The 18,113-nt window shown below is 45.2% G+C and overlaps 1 pseudogene; it reads left to right on the top strand.

The window, feature by feature from the left end:
* The window catches only part of LOC125758901 (uncharacterized), a 36,746-nt pseudogene extending 20,470 nt beyond the window's left edge, over positions 1-16,276 (top strand).
* The last annotated feature ends 1,837 nt before the right edge of the window (positions 16,277-18,113 follow it).

Raw genomic sequence — 18,113 nt, 5'->3', positions numbered from 1 at the left:
TCAAGATAAGTTGTCGCCGAGTATAGTACAGCAGCGGCTCGGTAAAGATGCTGAGCTGGTCGAGCCAGTTCGGCGTCGTCGGTAGACGCGCCGGTGAAAGCAGTGTCGTTTGAGACGGCGTCAGGCCTCAGGTTATTTGTTCGAAGTCCGCTGGCTGTTCTTGTACGCGTTTCTCCGGCGTGGGGGAAGGGTGGGTGCTTTGCAGTGGAGGGCTTTGATGAATGCGTGCTCCGTCGAAGGTATCGGCGCCGTGATTTTACGCTGGATTTCGAATGTGGTGTAAGCGCTTGTTCGAAACACGCTGGCTGTTCTTGCACGCGTTTCGCTGGCGTGGGGGGAGGGTTTGAGCTTTGAAGAAGTGGTGGCATTTGATGAATGCGCGCTCCTTCTAAGGTACCGGCCACTGTGGTATCGGCGCCGTGATTTGACACTCGATTTTTAAAATGTGGTGTAAGCGCTCACTTGTTCGAAACACGCGGACTGTTCGTGCACGCGTTTCGCTGGCTTGGGGGGAGGGTGGTTGCTTCGAAGTGTCGGCCTTTGATGAAGGCGCGCTCCGTCGAAGCTATCGGCGCCGTGATTTGACGCTGGATTTCGAATGTGGTGTAAGCGCTTACTTGTTCGAAACACGCTGGCTGTTCTTGCACGCGTTTCGCTGGCGTGGGAGGAGGGTAGGTGCTTTGAAGTGGCGGCCTTTGATGAATGCGCGCTCCGTCGAAGGTATCGGCGCCGTGATTTGACGCTGCGTTTTGAATGTGGTGTAAGCGCTTACTTGTTCGAAACACGCTAGCTGTTCTTGCACGCATTTCGCTGGCGTGAGGGGAGGGTGGGTGCTTCGAAGAAGTGGCGGCCTTTGATGAATTAGTGGTCCCTCGAAGGCATCGGCGCCGTGATTTGGCGCTGGATTTTGAATGTGACTACAGCGCTTACTTATGACTATAGGGTATGTCTTTCTCGGCACCAAACTGGCCTTTTGTAGCGTTAGCTCCACTGGCCTAGCCGAGCTAATTTCGCGCGGCTCCTCAAGAGCCGTGCTGCGCATGCGAGGATCAGTGATGTCACGCACAGGAGCCGGCACCTCCCGCGCAGTCCGCCGCCGCCACCGGTCTGTGCTTTCCAGAGGAGTGACGTCGTAGCCGTGGCAGACGTATTGGCGCCGGCGCGCGCGCAGCTATTCGCTTTGGCTGTGCAGTCGCCGTCTTACACTGAGCTGGAGCCGCTTGATAGCGCCTCTGAATGGCGTTTGCCAGTGTGGTATAGCCATGGAGAAGGAGAGCGCAAATGCTGCTCAACGGCGCATAAGAGCGGTGAAGCTTAACTCATCGGATCCCCAAGTAGTTGCCTGGCAAAATAAATATACATGTGCCACATAATACGTATGCCGTGTGTGTGTCATTGGAGCAGCAGTAAGCATGATAACCAAGTTAATCCTAGACAATCAGGAAAGCTAAGAATAATTAGCTGAACCTTTGCTAACGCTACGCTATCCTGGTATAGCCGAGTTAAGCCATTGCAACAATTTTTTTTTTATTCAGCACTTCTTCCTTCTTGTGCATTTCACGTGTGCTGCCAGTTGAGCCCCGTTGACGTGATCGGCTTTTTGCTCATAAAATAAATCCTTGATCACCGTCGTATGCCTATCGACGTTGCTGCTTTCGGATACGCCAATCGGTAATCTGCCGTCTTGTTGCAAGTTTACACATTTGTCAGAGGCGTGCTAAGTTTTTATTACGAGTACAATTTCGAATATTGAATATTTCACAATCTCCATCGAGTTCGATATATCCGGGCTCGACTGTACACCAAAAATAGAGTGAACCATCGCAGGTGCAGACCAGCACTTTCAAAATGCGCCATTTCACTTCCACTTAGGGCAAGAGATTCGGTGCTAATGCAGCTTGAAAATCGCTTGTTGATTTTTTATCTTGTTCCTTGCATTGTGCTTTTTGTTAAACATCGCTGGGGCGATCAAAGTGTTTGAGAGTACGCAGTGTTAAAATATGTGCAAACATCCAGTTTTAACAAATTGTTTAAAAGGGCATGAGCTTGAGCTTGTTGGCTTGGCTTCATAACAGAAAACAGCGCGGGCAAACGAGACAAGAAAGGCCTGTCAGCCTTTCTTGTCCCGTTTGCCCGCGCTATTTCCTATTAACAAATTAACATATTCTATTTCGCCGCGTCTACTTATTCGATCAATGCTCGTTTCTTTATTCAAAGATACCATCTGGGATGATGACCTTCAGGAAATGCCAAGTTGGCCTTTCATATTTGCGAAACGTATGCTATTCTTCCCTTCTAAATATGCATAGGCGTATCTACCGGAGGGGGCAAGGGGGGCGCTAGCCCCCCCCCCCCCCCCCCCACTGAGAAATGTTAAGGGGGCGGAGCCCCCCCCCACTTTCGACAGTGGTTATTGTCGGCTGCAGACTGGGAAATAACAAGTCAGGCAAAGTTTTGCTTGAACGCAGCAATAACGTAATTATGCAATACAATTTGTCCTACGATTCTGCTGTGACGACTGTCCTCCGTGTGTCATGACCACGCACTCTAAGCTACCCGCGGTGCGGGCCGCCTATTCCACGCTTGTGCGTCTTGCATTCGAGCATTGCAGAGGACGCTATCGCTCAGAAGGGGCTCTATAACATTGCAGTAATCTGTCATGATTTTATTTTGTTCGGCCTGGCCTGATATTTAAGTAATCCGCGACGCATATATGGGCGGGAACCAGTAAACGTGTTATAGCCCGCTCAAACGCTCTCCTTTTTCAGGAAATTCAGTTTCTTTCTTTGAAAACGAATAGCATCGCCACTGCTCCATATCCAAGCTGCTGTGACTTGATGAGTGTGCAGAAGTGTCCAGTATTTTAGTTGTGCCTAGCCAGGACAGCTAAAATAGATTCGCACTGTAGTCTCCGATTAGCCTGCTTCACTTGGCTTATCATATGGTAGCCTGCAGCGATTGTGGCGGCTTGTAACAAGGCAGTGGACTCGAGCACAAGCCCAGCTTTCAAGTTTGCCCCGTAACTTGATCGACCTCACGAGGGAGATGATCAGCGTCCACGGTTTTCTGGGCTAAGAAGGCTGCCTACCTGCAAAGGATTGTGTCTGTTCCTAATAATGTTTATTTCTATCTCTACCTCTTTGTAAGCAACGATGAGTTCACAGAGAGTTGTACACGCGCAAAATAAAATCAACATCGTTTTACTACAACAGAAAGTATCTATTATAGACGTATGAATCCATCTCGCCCGCTGCCATAAGCAGCCGCTGCCAATGTGATTGGCCGGCAGCCTTCTTAAATTACGTTCAGAAAGAGACACTGTCTGGCTATTCCAAAAAAAAATAGTTATTGTTCAGCACAGTAATGTGCTGCTTATTGTACACACTTCGTTTTAACGCCGCGAGTTTTCGCAGACTTGTGACGTCGCGCAACAATGAGGCGATTTTATGGCACATTGAAAATTTTTGACGAATAGCCAAGAACCAATGACAAACAATGCGCTGTATTGAAAATAGTTCATTATTATTTTTTTACGTAGTCATGCGTACGTGGTCACTACGGTGGATCACTTACGCGTCATTTGTTGCGTCGTTTTACGAGCAGGTGCTGTGAGCATTACCCAGAAAATTTCGACCAATCTTTAACAGCTAACGACGTATAGGGAAGGAAAGAATGTGGGTAGTTTAACGTTATAATCGCCCACATTTTTTCAAGGAAAATTTGTGCTTTCACAGTTTACGTAGGTTATTTACTTGGAGGAACCGGAGGGGAGGTGTACAGGGCCACTTCACTGATTTTAAATGCGGGGCATTTCTTAGTCGCACCTGCGGCGTCGGCCGCCGTCCACACCCCCACTGCGCATGCTCGGCTCGTCTCGTGCCGGCAGCAAGCCTCTCCTCTCCCTCCCTCGCATGCTCGGCTCGTCTCTTGCCGGCAGCAGGCCTCTCCTCTCCCTCACTCCTCTCCGTCCCTCCCTCCTCTCGATCGAACGCGGGCGGTGTGTATATAAGCGGCGGAGCGCGCGTTCGGAATTCAGTCAAGGGTGTCTTTACTTGGCTTTCGCTTGACTTGATACTTTGCTTGACTCGAGTAGATGCGATGGAAGCAACAGTACCTTCAATCAGCGTCCCACCACTCGTTGAAGGCAACGTTACCCCACCCTCACCGTCGTCGGCGTCAACAACAGCAAGCAACGCAGAAGACAAGGCCGCGAAGAAACGAGCATACGGCGCTGAACGCAAGCGTTTGAAGCGAGCTGCGGACCCGGAACTTCGTGCACGAGAAGCTGCTGCGAGACGGCAACGACGGGCTGCGGATCCTTCATTCGGGGAACGAGAAGGAGCTGCGAAACGGCAACGACGGGCTGTGGATCCTGAACGTCGTGCTCGAGAAGCAGCAACCGTTCGTGAACGTCGAGCAGCGGATCCATCACTCGGGCAGCGCGACGCTTCTGCGAAACCCAATTCTGCAACATTCACGCGATACCCCCACCACTCTGCGACGCATTTACTCCAGTTCCCCCCGTGGGAAGATGCGGGCGACATTTTTTTCTTCCACCCCCCACCCAAGCTGGGAAAAGTAGGAGGGTGAGGAACGACACCTATTATATAAATTCGTAGTCATTTATATTCTTATAGCTATACACAACCTGCTCAACGTGGTTTGCTTAAGTATTAATCGACTGATCTTGGTCTTCTTCTTAAGAAAGACTTTATATTAGGGGGCTCTAAGAGTAAAGAAATTGGCACTCCGCTTATCCTGAAGACATCTTCGAAGTACCTTGCTTTGTCAGCCGCATGTTTTGTTTAATAAGTGAGAATTTAAGGTACTAGAGTCATAGCAGGTTCTTCATGCTCGTCGTATCTACAACGCCAACTAAGACAGGGAAGTTTACTGATGCAATGCTCAGATGATCAGGTTAAATTTGGGTGTACTTATTAAACTTCACTGCATCGGCAGTGAACTGCATCGGCACTGCATCTACAGCGCATCCACAGCCACTATAGTCCTTCATAAAGAAAGCGACAGAATCCCAATAAAGAAGGGCGTACGACAGGGAGACACGATCTCTCCAATGCTATTCACCGCGTGTTTACAGGAGGTTTTCAGGGCCCTAGATTGGGAAGAATTAGGGATAAGAGTTAATGGAGAGTATCTCAGTAACCTGCGCTTCGCTGATGACATTGCATTGATGAGTAACGCGGGAGACGAATTACAGCTCATGATTACTGAACTGGATACGGAAAGTAGAAGAGTAGGTCTGAAAATTAATATGCATAAAACTAAAGTAATGTGGAACAATCTTGGCAGAGAACAGCGCTTCGCGATAGGTGGCGAGACGCTGGAAGTTGTAAAGGAGTACGTCTACTTAGGACAGGTAGTAACCACGGAGCCACGCTGGAAGTTGTAAAGGAGTACGTCTACTTAGGACAGGTAGTAACCACGGAGCCGAACCATGAGAGTGAAATAACTAGAAGAATAAGGATGGGATGGGGCTCATTCGGCAAGCATTATCAAATCATGAATGGTAGTCTACCACTATCTCTCAAGAGGAAGGTATATAACAGCTGCATCTTACCGGTACTTACCTACGGAGCAGAAACCTGGAGACTTACAAAGAGGGTTCAACTTAAATTGAGGACGACGCAGCGAGCGATGGAAAGGAAAATGATAGGTGTAACCTTAAGAGACAGGAAGAGAGCAGAGTGGATCAGGGAACAAACGGGGGTTAAGGATATCATAGTTGAAATCAAGAAGAAGAAATGGATATGGGCCGGGCACGTAGCACGTCGGCAGGATAACCGGTGGTCATTAAGGGTAACTGACTGGATTCCAAGAGAGGGCAAACGCGTAAGGGGAAGACAGAAAATTAGGTGGGTAGATGAGATTAAGAAGTTTGTAGGTATAACGTGGCAACAGAAAGCACAGGACCGGGTTGATTGGCGGAACATGGGAGAGGCCTTTGCCCTGCAGTGGGCGTAGACAGGCTGATGATGATGATGATGATGATTAAACTTCACGGTAATATTTCCAAATGTTATTAAACACTGCTGTGTTGTCGCGGTGTAGGACGGCTCAGCCTGCACAATCTGTTTGTGCAGGTTCTTCCTTGATTTAAAACAAACAGTTCTGAAAAGCAAGTCATCTGATCAGCTCTGTGAATATAATAAATCACCTCAAATCAAATAATATATATATATATATATATATATATATATATATATATATATATATATATATATATATATATATATATAAACCACCACCTGCAAGATGAAAATTTGGGTTCAAGATTTACTCATACTTATAGTGGCGTACCAACTCGTTCGCGAGTGGGGGATATATATATATATATATATATATATATATATATATATATATATATATATATATATATATATATATATATATATATATATATATATATGTACATGTAGCAACGCCAGCCCCCCCACTCGCGAACGAGTTGGTACGCCACTGTAAGTATGAGTAAATCTTGAACCCAAATTTTCATCTTGCAGGTGGTGGTTTCCTGACAGCGAAGTCCTTCACAGGTCGCATTGACGACGTTCCTCTCATGCAAGCATGTAGTCCTAGAGAGGCGTTCAAGATATTATTCCTGGCAGACATTGCGTCAACGTTGCCTACCCAAAAGAGGCAAGTCTTACCCTGGAGTTCACTCATAGGTGAGATTGAAACTACATCTTGGGCACAATATATTGGTCAATAACTCTAGCTTTCCGGTAACATTGAAAAAAAAATGTATGGTATATTGCTCACGTAAAATACCTTTATTGACTCTTTGTCATGTTATACCAACACGCCCAATCCTACTGTCTCTTACGGACCTTTATTGAGATGGCTTCATTTAGTTAAAAGGAAAAGAAAGCGTTTTTGGAAGAAAGTTACTAAAACTAAACCATTATCCCTTCAATGAGAAGCTACCTGTTTTATGGTGTACTGCTTGCTAGTATCCACGAACATAATGGCTGTCAGTACTTAGACATTAGAAGGTTCAAATTCTAATTTTAGTGTTAGATAGGTTAGGAGTTTCATTTTAGACTTATGTGGCAATATTGTATTTAAAGTGAACGTAATGTAAGTAGAGATGAATGTATGCAGAAAAGCTTATTCTTAATGAAGTGCTAGTAGGTAACTTTGTAGTTACACTGTATCTAAGAATATTTAGGTACTTCTGGACTGCTAAACAGAATTGCCTCTTCTTTTTAGGTCAACTGCCACTGTCAGTCTCGGAAAGGGCACCAAGACTGAGCATACGCGAGGGAAACAGCCCATGAACCCGAAAGTAGCGTCATTGATTAGCTTCCTCAAGGACTTGACTTTTAAACATCTGTGCCTGCCAACTCGAACAATATCCCCGGGAGATTCCTTAATCTGGACCCGTTGTGATACTGTGGGCATAGGGAACGAAACGGGAATTGTAATGGCTTGTTTTTCTTTGCTACGCACAACATTAATTACAACAGACAAGAAAGCCAAGGCAACTACAGGGGATGTTATTTGTAGTCATTACGAAGCAAATGTGAAGAAAGCAAAGTGGACGAAAAGATAACATGCCGCTGGCAGGGACCGAACCTGCGACCTTCGATTAACGCATAGAACCGCTTGGGATAGTGTGCGCATCTCTCGTATTTTAAGATGCACGTGTTGGCAACTGCCTGAACTCCTTTGTTTCATGTCAATAAACTTGCTTGCATTTCACTCTATGGTGTACTGAATTAACGAATTTGTGAGAGAGGATGCGTGCTATAAAGGAGACAATGCAGATGCAAAAAAATTGTGGTGCTTTCTGTTTGTGAGATTTTCTGTTCTTGCACCACATACATTTTAAAGCCTGTTTCACATGCGAGCGATTTTGCTCCAAGAGCGGAGCGGCTGCGGTCGCGGGAGGCCAAAAACAGGTTTTAAGAACGACCAGTGGACGCTCGTAACGAGTTGGAAAAATTCGCTCGCGGCAGAGCGTCTGCCCAAGGTCACCCAATGGGAGAGCAGTGACGTGGAGAGCACGTGATTGCAGGGGCGGAGTCGAGGAGCGGGCGCGTGCGCCAGGACGAACTCGGTTTCCTAGCAGACGACATTCGCTGTAACGAGCTGGCAGTGTAGAAACGCCGTTCTTTTCCTTTTGTTGTTCTTTACTGCGCTTCCATCAAAGCAAACAAATCGTTTGCACGTGTCATTTTGTTCTTTTGTATTTTTATCGAATCGTGGCACCAACACAGGTCCGTACAGGGGGACCCTACGGCACTGCGCACTTGTTGGTCGTAGGATATGTTTCAGTTTTTTTTTTACTACTCTGGCCCAGCACGTTCGAATAGTTTACTGTTTTCTTTTTTTTTTTCAATGGTCACGTACCCCGAAGACGACAAATGCGAGCCCCCCAGACGACGACATTGTGGGTTTGCAATGGTTGCCGGCCCAGACGGCGCACCAACGCCTTGCGGCATTCGAGAGCAAAAGCCACCGAAAGCACTGTGAAAGCTTAAAAGCACAAAAACCAATTCTTTCTTTTGCTTTTCCATGGCCAAGTGTATGAGCGTGCAAGAAGACTTGCGTGGTAAAAAAAGAAAGCTGGAACAGAAATAAACGTGACTACTGAAGTTGTTTAATTGCACTCTGATACACTGCACATTTTCGTCATTCAAGGTTTGGGCGCGTGAAAATCGAGCACCGAAGTAGAAGGCTGGTGAAACTTGCAACCCAAGTGCACCAACACAAGCGAACTCTGAGAAAGGAATCCCGCGGGTAACGGGCGCTTTCCACAACCATCACTCGCATCGCAGAGGCGCGCGCCGCGCAAAAGCGGTGCATGTGAAACGAGGCCGCGTCCGAGCGTCCTGTCGCCGCTCAATCGCCGCGGGCCCCGCCGCTCATTCGCTCGCATGTGAAACAGGCTTAAGTTTGCATAACCTGTCAAATTGCAGAATATTTGTGAACTGACGTTGCTGCGATGAGAAAGAAATACAATTTCAAAAATTTCTTGTTACTTAAAGCAGAAAACTCATTTTAATTACGGAAACTCCCTGTACTGAACAAATGAAAAAAAAAAAGCTTGTCAAGTCACAGAAGATATCTGTACTAAGAAACCAACAGTGTAGTAAAATTACAGAAATTCTCTGTTAGTGAGAACCGAAAAAACCATTTCAAGGTACAGAAGTTTTCTGTTACTGAAAACAGAAAAAAATATTTGAAATTACAGAAATTTACTGCTACTGAGAACAAAAAAAATGTAACATTACAGACATTTCCTGTTACTGAAAACAGGCCCATGTTTGTGTCCCCGGACCCATGTTTGTGTCGCCGGGCACATGTTAGGCGGACTCGGCTCGGTGTCCCCTCCCAAGTGGCGCCCGGGGCAATTGTTCTATTCTGTGAGCTGCTGTAAGCATTCCGATGCATACAACAGCTTTCAGCGCCAGTTTTCACTCTAGGTAGTAGTATGCAGGGGCGTAACCAGGGAGTTTGGGGGTACAAAATGTCTGGCTACGCTCCTGGTAGTAGGACACTCTATGGCTTCTACCGAAGGAAATACCACTCGTATCTGAGTGAATGCATTTTACTTCCACGCATGCTCCTAAAGTGTATCACATTTTTCTCCATGAGTGGTGCGCCACATTGTTCTTGGCTATACGAAGGGCCACACGATGCTTTTCTGTGTCTTTGCGGCGTGCACATTCAACAAATACGAAGGGTACTTCCGCAAGGCTCATCATATACAGAAGCTCTATTTCGAGAACTCGTGGCGATTATAATTGCGTCACAGGTCAGCTGAATAACAGCAACGTGCTTTGTTGCATCCGTTCCGCAACTTAACCTCGTTCTCACACGGCAGTTTAGGACGTCGTACTCAGAGTGCACCAGCGTCTTCACAGCGGAACATGCCAGTTGTTATGTCGCCGAATGAGCGCTTCATGGAGCCAGTCACTTCCGCGGAGCTTTTCGAAACGGTCAGCAGTTACGAGGCTGTTCCTAAGTTTGTCGAGTAACACACGTCACCTCTGCGACGTAACGGGCCTGAAACTTTGAGCCTGCCGGCGTTTAAAATAAAATAGCACTGAAGAAGGAAGCAGCCTGCCGTTGGCCAAGGATCCCGACAAGAAACTAGGACAGTTTTGCGGCTGCACTTGTGAACAACACGTCCATTTGCTGGGTGTGTGTGTTTCTCAAGCCGCGGCGTTCGAAAGGGTGCTATTATAGCGTCTTAATTTTGTGGGCGCTGTGCGTAAAGAAGGCGGCGCAGTGTTCTCGCATTGTTCCGTCGCCGTGTTGGTCTGTCGAGTCGATGAGTGACGCTAAAAACTACATGTGCCTTCCTCGGTTTCATTGTCTAACAAAGAAACGTTATTCGCTGCCCCTACTTCGTGTTGCCGGAGCAACATTCCGGAAATGGCACTGCGAGCCATTTAAGCCGCTTTGACACTGTGACTTAAGATAAATTATTGTTGGGCGAATTGGTGCACGTTCATAATTGTGTTTAAGGCGCGAGAGAACACGATCACCTGTCCCGTGTTCTTTCTTGTGATCGTGTTCTCTTGCGCCTTAAAGGCAATTATGAATATATTAATGCTATGAGAGTGGAGGATAATTACATGTAAGAAAAGAATTATACAGAGGCGTCAATAACATCCCCTTATTCTGCTCCCAAGTGCATTTCACTCTAAAGTGATTGGGGGAGCTACGCACTAGTGTTGCGAAGACACTGGATCTGGTGGCCTTCTCCTTTCCCTGCCACCCCCCTCACTATACCATTATACTATACGTGGCTTTGCAATGCTTTATCTCCCCACCCTCACTTCGCTTTGCTCTACTATACAAGGCTATGCTATGCGTTCTTTCTTTTAAATGGGAAGTTATATGCGAAGTATTTCTTAGCGAACTTCTGCAACTTTGAGCGTATCTATCTATCTATCTATCTATCTATCTATCTATCTATCTATCTATCTATCTATCTATCTATCTATCTATCTATCTATCTATCTATCTATCTATCTATCTATCTATCTATCTATCTATCTATCTATCTATCTATCTATCTATCTATCTATCTATCTATCTATCTATCTATCTATCTATCTATCTATCTATCTATCTATCTATCTATCTATCTAGCCGCCTACGACTTTGTGCTCTCCTGGCCGTTTCGTTAATGGGATGTATACCAAATTTGGTATGACATAACATGACCGCATTACGAACGTATATGACAGGTCATAACATAAAAATCATGACATGCATGTCATGAACAACATGATTTACATGCCACGGTTTTGGGGCTCTTGCGGCTGTTTCGTTATTTGATATATACCAAAATTGGTATGGCATGACAAGAGTGTATGACGAACATAAGTGACAGGTCCCAAAGTGCAAATCATGGCACGCATTTCATGTATACAGCGTGATTTACATTACATGGTCTCGGGGCGCTCGTGGCCGTTTAAATGAATGGATACATACCAAAACTGATATGATGAGACATTTCTGTATGACGAACATAACTGACACATGGTAACATGAAAATCATGACGTGTATGTCATGTACGACGTGATCTACATGCCACCCTCATCGTGCACTCGCCGCCGTATCGCTGGCTTTATATACACCAAAATTGGTATTGTGCGACGAAACAGTATGATGAACGTAAATAATAGGTGCTAACGTGAAAATCATGATATGCAAGTCATGTACGGCATGATTTACATGCCACGCTCATGGTGCCCTCGCGGCCATTTCGCTCGCTTGATATACACCAAAATTGGTATTGCGCGACGAGACTGTGTGAAGAACATAAATCAGAGCTGGTAACGGGAAAATCATGATATGCAAGCCATGTACGACATGATTTACATGCCACGCTCATTGTCCGATCGCTGCCGTTTCGCTCGCGTGATATACACCAAAATTGATATTGCGCGACGCGACTGTATGATGAATGTAAATGAGAGGTGGAAACTTGAAAATCATGATATGGAAGTCATGTAGGACATGATTTACATGCTAGGCTCATGGTGCACTCGGGGCCGTTTCGCTCGCTTGATATGCAATAAAATTGGTATTGCGCGACGTGACTGTATGGCAAACATAAATGACAGGTGGTAACATGAAAATCGTGATATGCATGTCATGTACGACATGACTTACATGCCATGCTCATGGCGCACTCGTGGCCGTTTAGCTGGCTTTATATTCGCGACTCCAGCAACTCATGCGGCACCTAGCGGCAGTGGGAGGAAACTGCGCACGGAGGTCCAAAACAGTCCGGACGCCATAAGTACCGTATCGGCTGCAGTCGTGGGCGGTAAGATGGAGCCGCCAGTAAAGAAAAAAACGAACGGCCAAGCAGTTCTGCTGTGTTCCTCAGTGCGTGTCTGCGAGATGGAAAGATAGCGCTATTTCTTTTCATGCGTTTCCTTCCGAGGCCAAAGACCGAAGCCGCAGAGCGCGGTGGATTAGAATTAATCTTCGCATCGGCAAGGCTGTGACGCCGACGATGACCGTTTGCTCGCGGCATTTTGCACGGGATGATTTCTTCTTTCCAGGTGATCCACTAGTGTAAACTTGTTAACTAGAACCTATTAGATGACCATTGTAGCGACTTCACATGTCGCTGCGGCGCCTGAAGTATGTCAACAAATGCGGCACTGCGAGGTCTCGGTACGCCATGTGCATTAGACGATTGAGCTCAACCTTATTTTCTTTGTATGTTAACCGGAATACGAGGACTTGATCTATTCGGCACACTTGCGACTATTTGCTGCATGTATCATGCCGCAGTTCGAGCACATGTGCGACCTTTGAACGGTGTCTGCGTTGTCCGCGTCTTCTGCACTACACGTGGCGGCAACCCGAAAGGCGTCCTATGCACTTTCCAGCACAACGCTCGCGCATCGTGAACGGGTGTAGGAAGTCTTAGTGTTTACTACTGGCGTACCAGCAAGTTCGGGGAAGCGATCATTGTAACCTTAGCACTTATTGAAAGCGCAGTCTCTTGCATGGCACGGACGAATCCGCAGTGCACTCAAAAAGCTCTCCGCGTACGAGTACGGATTTGTCTTCCACTCACGCACGAATGTCTCCATATGATGTTGGTATTTCACTCAGCCGGTTTATTACAGTAATCGGTGACATGCACGCCACCCTCGCGACAATTTTACTCGCCCTTGCAAGTTAAAAAAAACCAACCGCATCCACTTTTTGCTGGCGTATACCGTATTACAAGTGCAGTATTAGTACCTAAAGTAGCGTTATGTAGATTATTTCGATTATGCTGACGTCAGCGTCATAAGCATTCATCATTTTATTGTATTACAAGCAACTTTAAACTGTGTCTTGCAGATGCTACGTTCGGTGTGTAATGTTTCATAACACTCCAAACATGACCCTAATTTGATTGCAAGTGCCCTTTCTTTTTCCTAAAAACATTGTGTTTCTGTTGTGAAAAACTAAATTCAACACACACCGACACATAAAGCTTAAACAATTTATTTTTCAGATGTCCCATGCCAGCAAAGACGGCTAAAAATCAACGCCGTACCAAGCCAGAACCTACCTAAGACACCATGCCAGGATGAGAACAAAGATGCTCGTTTAAGAGAGTTGTCACAGGCGAGGCTTCGCCGACGTACTGAACGGTCAGCCAGAGTGAGTTAGTTTGACCGCATAACACAGAACTTATCGTGCACATCTAAGGTGAACACCTCATAGAAGCTGATATCTAATGATGTCTAACTCTTAAAATTAATATTGAGCTTATCGACATCATGATTACACATATAATGGATATTTTCCTTGCGAAGTACAATTGTTCTAGTTTTATCAGCTTGAATAATAATGACGTGTTCACCACAGATGTGGTCATCCCTGTACATAAGCCACGATTACATATATGGGTTAAATAACAATGTCATCACTTGTTAATGCATTACAGAATGAATCGAGCAAACAAACTGCTCAAAGCAAACCGGAAGCAAATGCATTGCCTGGTGTACTTGGTCCTGCCAGCCCAACCATGGTAAATCGGCTGCCTGAAACTTCTTTACACTTCAGCCCACTCTTTTCTTTGACTAAACTTGATATTACATTACAGGATGATCTCCCATCCCTTGATGACAATCGCTTCAACCAAAGCCTTGTGCACAACGTAACCAACAAGGACTTGGAAAATATGGTAACATCTTTTTGTACATTTGTGGTGGTAACTTGTTTTATCAAGACTCCATCATGGGGCTGTATTCTGAAACGATCGCAAAAGGCATAAGTGTTGCCTTTGGTGCGCACTGATTGGATATTGAGCAAAACTGGGAAAGTGCGGATGCGATCTACAATTTCCATCGATGTGACGGTGCTCTTGATATGCCTGGAATAAACGAACACCCCTGATCATTGTAAATTGGTGGTGAAGTATAGCATCTCGGGGAAATAGGCAGTATTCAAGCCTTGGTGGAAATGCGTAGTAATTATTGCACTGAAGCTTCCAGCAAGCATTACCTCGGTGTGTTTTCAGTACTTGTTCTTTTGCCAATGCTTGTTTTTTTGTGTGTGGTTTGAACATTCCAAGAACATGAACCATGCGTTGCTGGTTTATTGCACGCCGCCAACATGTTGAGATTCAGAAATGAAGTCGCTGCGGTGGCGTACGACAGCTGACCTCTCTGAGTACGCAAGTTAAGCTCTCAGCAAAAATACATTTCACACAAAACGGCATTCTTTAAATATTATACTGTGCTTTAAACTACTGTACAGGAAACATTGAAAGCACTTTCAACACGCGTTGCATTTCAAGTAGCCCCAGCTAAGCCTGACCACTGCGTATGGAAGCCAGCATACACTCGAAAATGCCGCACTCGGGTTGCTCTGCGCTCTTACAGTATGCTCAATCCTGTGTTATGAGACCTTCGTAACACCAACAGCTAGTGCAACAATGACGTTGCACTGGTTGGTTACTGAACACATCAGATTCTACATCACGAAAAGCAATACTGTCGTCTTTCGCGATCGTTTCAGAGTATGGGTTATGCTTTCTGGATTTACTTTGCAAAAAGCTTCTTATCGTGAGATGTGTGTGCTTTAACTTACGTACACAAAAACTCTGGACTTCCTATTTCAAGCTTTTCATTTAACATGCTGACATAGATTATTAGAAAAAAGCAGTGAGAAAAAAGATATGTCTCTACGTCTGACGTCAGTGCTATCAGTTATTCCAGATATAATAACTCTTGCTTTTGTCTTGTGACCGGAATGTGCTTGCCAACTTGGCCCCCGGACACAAGTGGCAGAGTTCTCTGGAGAGGAAAAAGATGTGGCACATTTCCTCCTAGAAATGGCTTCGGGGACTGGAACTACCGAACATAAAGCTGTCCAAGTGACATCAGGTTCTTTTCCACACAAGTTTGTGGACACGATAAATAGCAACAACATAAATACTTTAACAGACCTGCCATCAATAGAAGTTTTGGATGCTCCAGTGAAATGCTACACAATGATTCATCCGCTCTCAGGACGGCACCAGTTGTCTGCAAAAGAAAGAATTGGTCTAACTCTGGTAAAATTGAAGCATAATATTTCTACAGCTTTCCTGAGTCACCTTTTTAACTGTTCATTGACTCTTGCAGCAACATAATTGCAGAGACAGTTCAGCTTTTGTCAGAAGTTTTGACATTAACTGTGACTGTACCACCAAAAGAAGTTGTTGAGCATTTGCCCATGTGTTTTAAACAGTTCAGCAACGTGCGTGTCATTGCGGACTGGACAGAAATTTCAATAGGCCAGCCTAACTGTCTGCGGTGCGCGTTGCAGAGCTATTCCTTCTATAAGAAGGGCTTCACAGTCAAATACATGGTGACTGTTACACCAAGCGGTCTAATTGCCCACATAAGTAAAGGATATGGGGGCCGAACATCGGACAAGGCTATATTCGAACAAAGCTGTCTGATTAAAGAACTAGATCCATGCAGTCTCAGATGTCATCATGGCAGACCGCGGCTTTCTGATTGATGACATATGTGCAGACCGTTTAATTGAATTAATCAGGCCTCCATTAAAAAAACTACGAAAGCAGATGTCAAGAGGTGACGCACTTCAAACACAAAAGATAGCGTCGGCCAGAGTCCACGTCGAGCGTGCTATACAGCGAATGAAGATAAAGTCTTGTCAACAAGGATTCCGCGGAGCATGGTGGGACTACTTGATGACATTGTGATAGTGGCTGCTGGTATCACAAATTTGTCATCCCCAATTTTAGCAGCACATCGTTTTTTGTGAATACTTCAAGTGATTTTGCCACAAAGTTGTTTATCATGAAATACTTCACACCATAAAAGTTGCTGAGTACGGAATTGGCTTCTTTTGAGCATATTGCATGATGTCAATTATAACAGTTGCTGGTGTTTAGTGCCAAAACTACGATATGATTATGAGGCATGCCGTATTGAAGGACTGAAATAATTTGATCACATGGGGACCTCTTTCTTTTTCTCAGCCAAACCTGCTGATAAGCCCCTTGGCAAACTATTTGCAGATCAGCTACTACAGGCATGGTTTTACGTTTTTGTGCCCTTTTACAACTTGTATTCGTCATTGAAGTGCACATTTATGCTGCACATTCTGACGCAAGTTTTCGTGTGATGGTGTTCTGATATAGTCGCGATTTCATTATTCATAATTTGTAATATGTCTGCGCAGCATCGTGGCTTTGTTTCAATGGGTTTATTAAACCTTGCTTTGCTCTCGTTTCTTCATAAAATAAACCACACGAACTCATATTGCTCTGACCCGTTGTTGTTTCGCTTCTAAATGTAATCACACTCGATTTATCTAGCCGAACAGAACACAAGCTCTAACATAGAGCAGGGTCCAATCTGTATACAATGAATATTCGAAAAGATGTCGAGCAAGCAGAAGGTACACTGAATAAGTGGTTTCATTTGAATATGAAAGACGGTAAGGTGCGTAAACACAAGAGGACAGGACAACACATCTTTTCTCGTTCTGTTGTGTTTGTATTTTCATGCATAACCTCTTGTCATGATGGACTCCTGCGAACAAGCTCAAGTTTCTGTTCCAAGTTCCATTCAATTTCTGCTAAATACAATGCAAGTGGCTTTACTGGGAGGCGTAAAAACTGAAAAGCCAGCAATACAAGGCGGGAGGCATTTGTGCTCACTTGTCAGTAAATGATAATTATTGAACTACATAGAGGAGCTCTTCTTGCTGTAAACGTAAATGAAAAATAAGTGGCGCCTAAAAATATAACAACCCATTAACCCATATATGCCCAAACTCAGAAAAAAATGACAAAACAAATAGTTTTTTCACAAAAAGTGTACTTCTACCGTCAAAAGAAAGCACAAGTTCTTTATTTACTGCCAGGTAAACGCAACACTGCTTTTCAAGTCGTCCTACACATTTAGGACACTGTGCATTAGGGGTACTATGTGCGGGTGTGGTAAGCCTTGAAACATTTCACGTACACACCGACATTGCACTTCTTCCTCTCCATGACGTCTTTCTTACAAAGCACGCGTTTGCCCGGAGAAAGCGGTCGGCATTTCTCGTGCACTTCTTCCTCTCCGTGACGTCTTTCACACAAAGCACGCGTTTGCCCGGAGGAAGCGGTTGGCACGTGGCAGCATGAAAAGCAAGCAATGTCTAGGCTTGCATACATTGAGAATGAGGCCTGTTTGATGTGCTGTAGGTGGTGCTAGTCATCAGCTAAAGAAATAGCGATGTTAGAGTGCATCAAAGAAGCGTCCTATATGTAGGACACTGGGCATATATAGGTTAAGTGGCTCTGAAACACGTTTCCAACTAATCACTGTGACATAGCCTTATGAATCCTTTGTTGCAAAAATTACAGATAAACTGCACTAATGTGTTGAGTTTCCTTCCGTTGGTCTCCACTAGTGCAATGAAAGCTACACTGGGTCTAACAAGGGGGCATGACCCTGCTCAGAAGCTATGCTTTTTTAAAGACGATAGTCTTCCTTGGGATACTTAAACGGAGAAATTTTGGTCTGTCTGTCTTTCTGTTTGTCGGCACGTCACTCGATTCAGCCACCCGGCCAAAGTTGAACCACTTGCTTACCGCCCACCCAGCTTG

Source organism: Rhipicephalus sanguineus, chromosome 6, assembly GCF_013339695.2.
Source record: "Rhipicephalus sanguineus isolate Rsan-2018 chromosome 6, BIME_Rsan_1.4, whole genome shotgun sequence".
NCBI lineage: Eukaryota > Metazoa > Arthropoda > Arachnida > Ixodida > Ixodidae > Rhipicephalus > Rhipicephalus sanguineus.
Note: the sequence above shows the minus strand (reverse complement) of the source record. Positions and strands in the feature narration are given on the sequence as shown.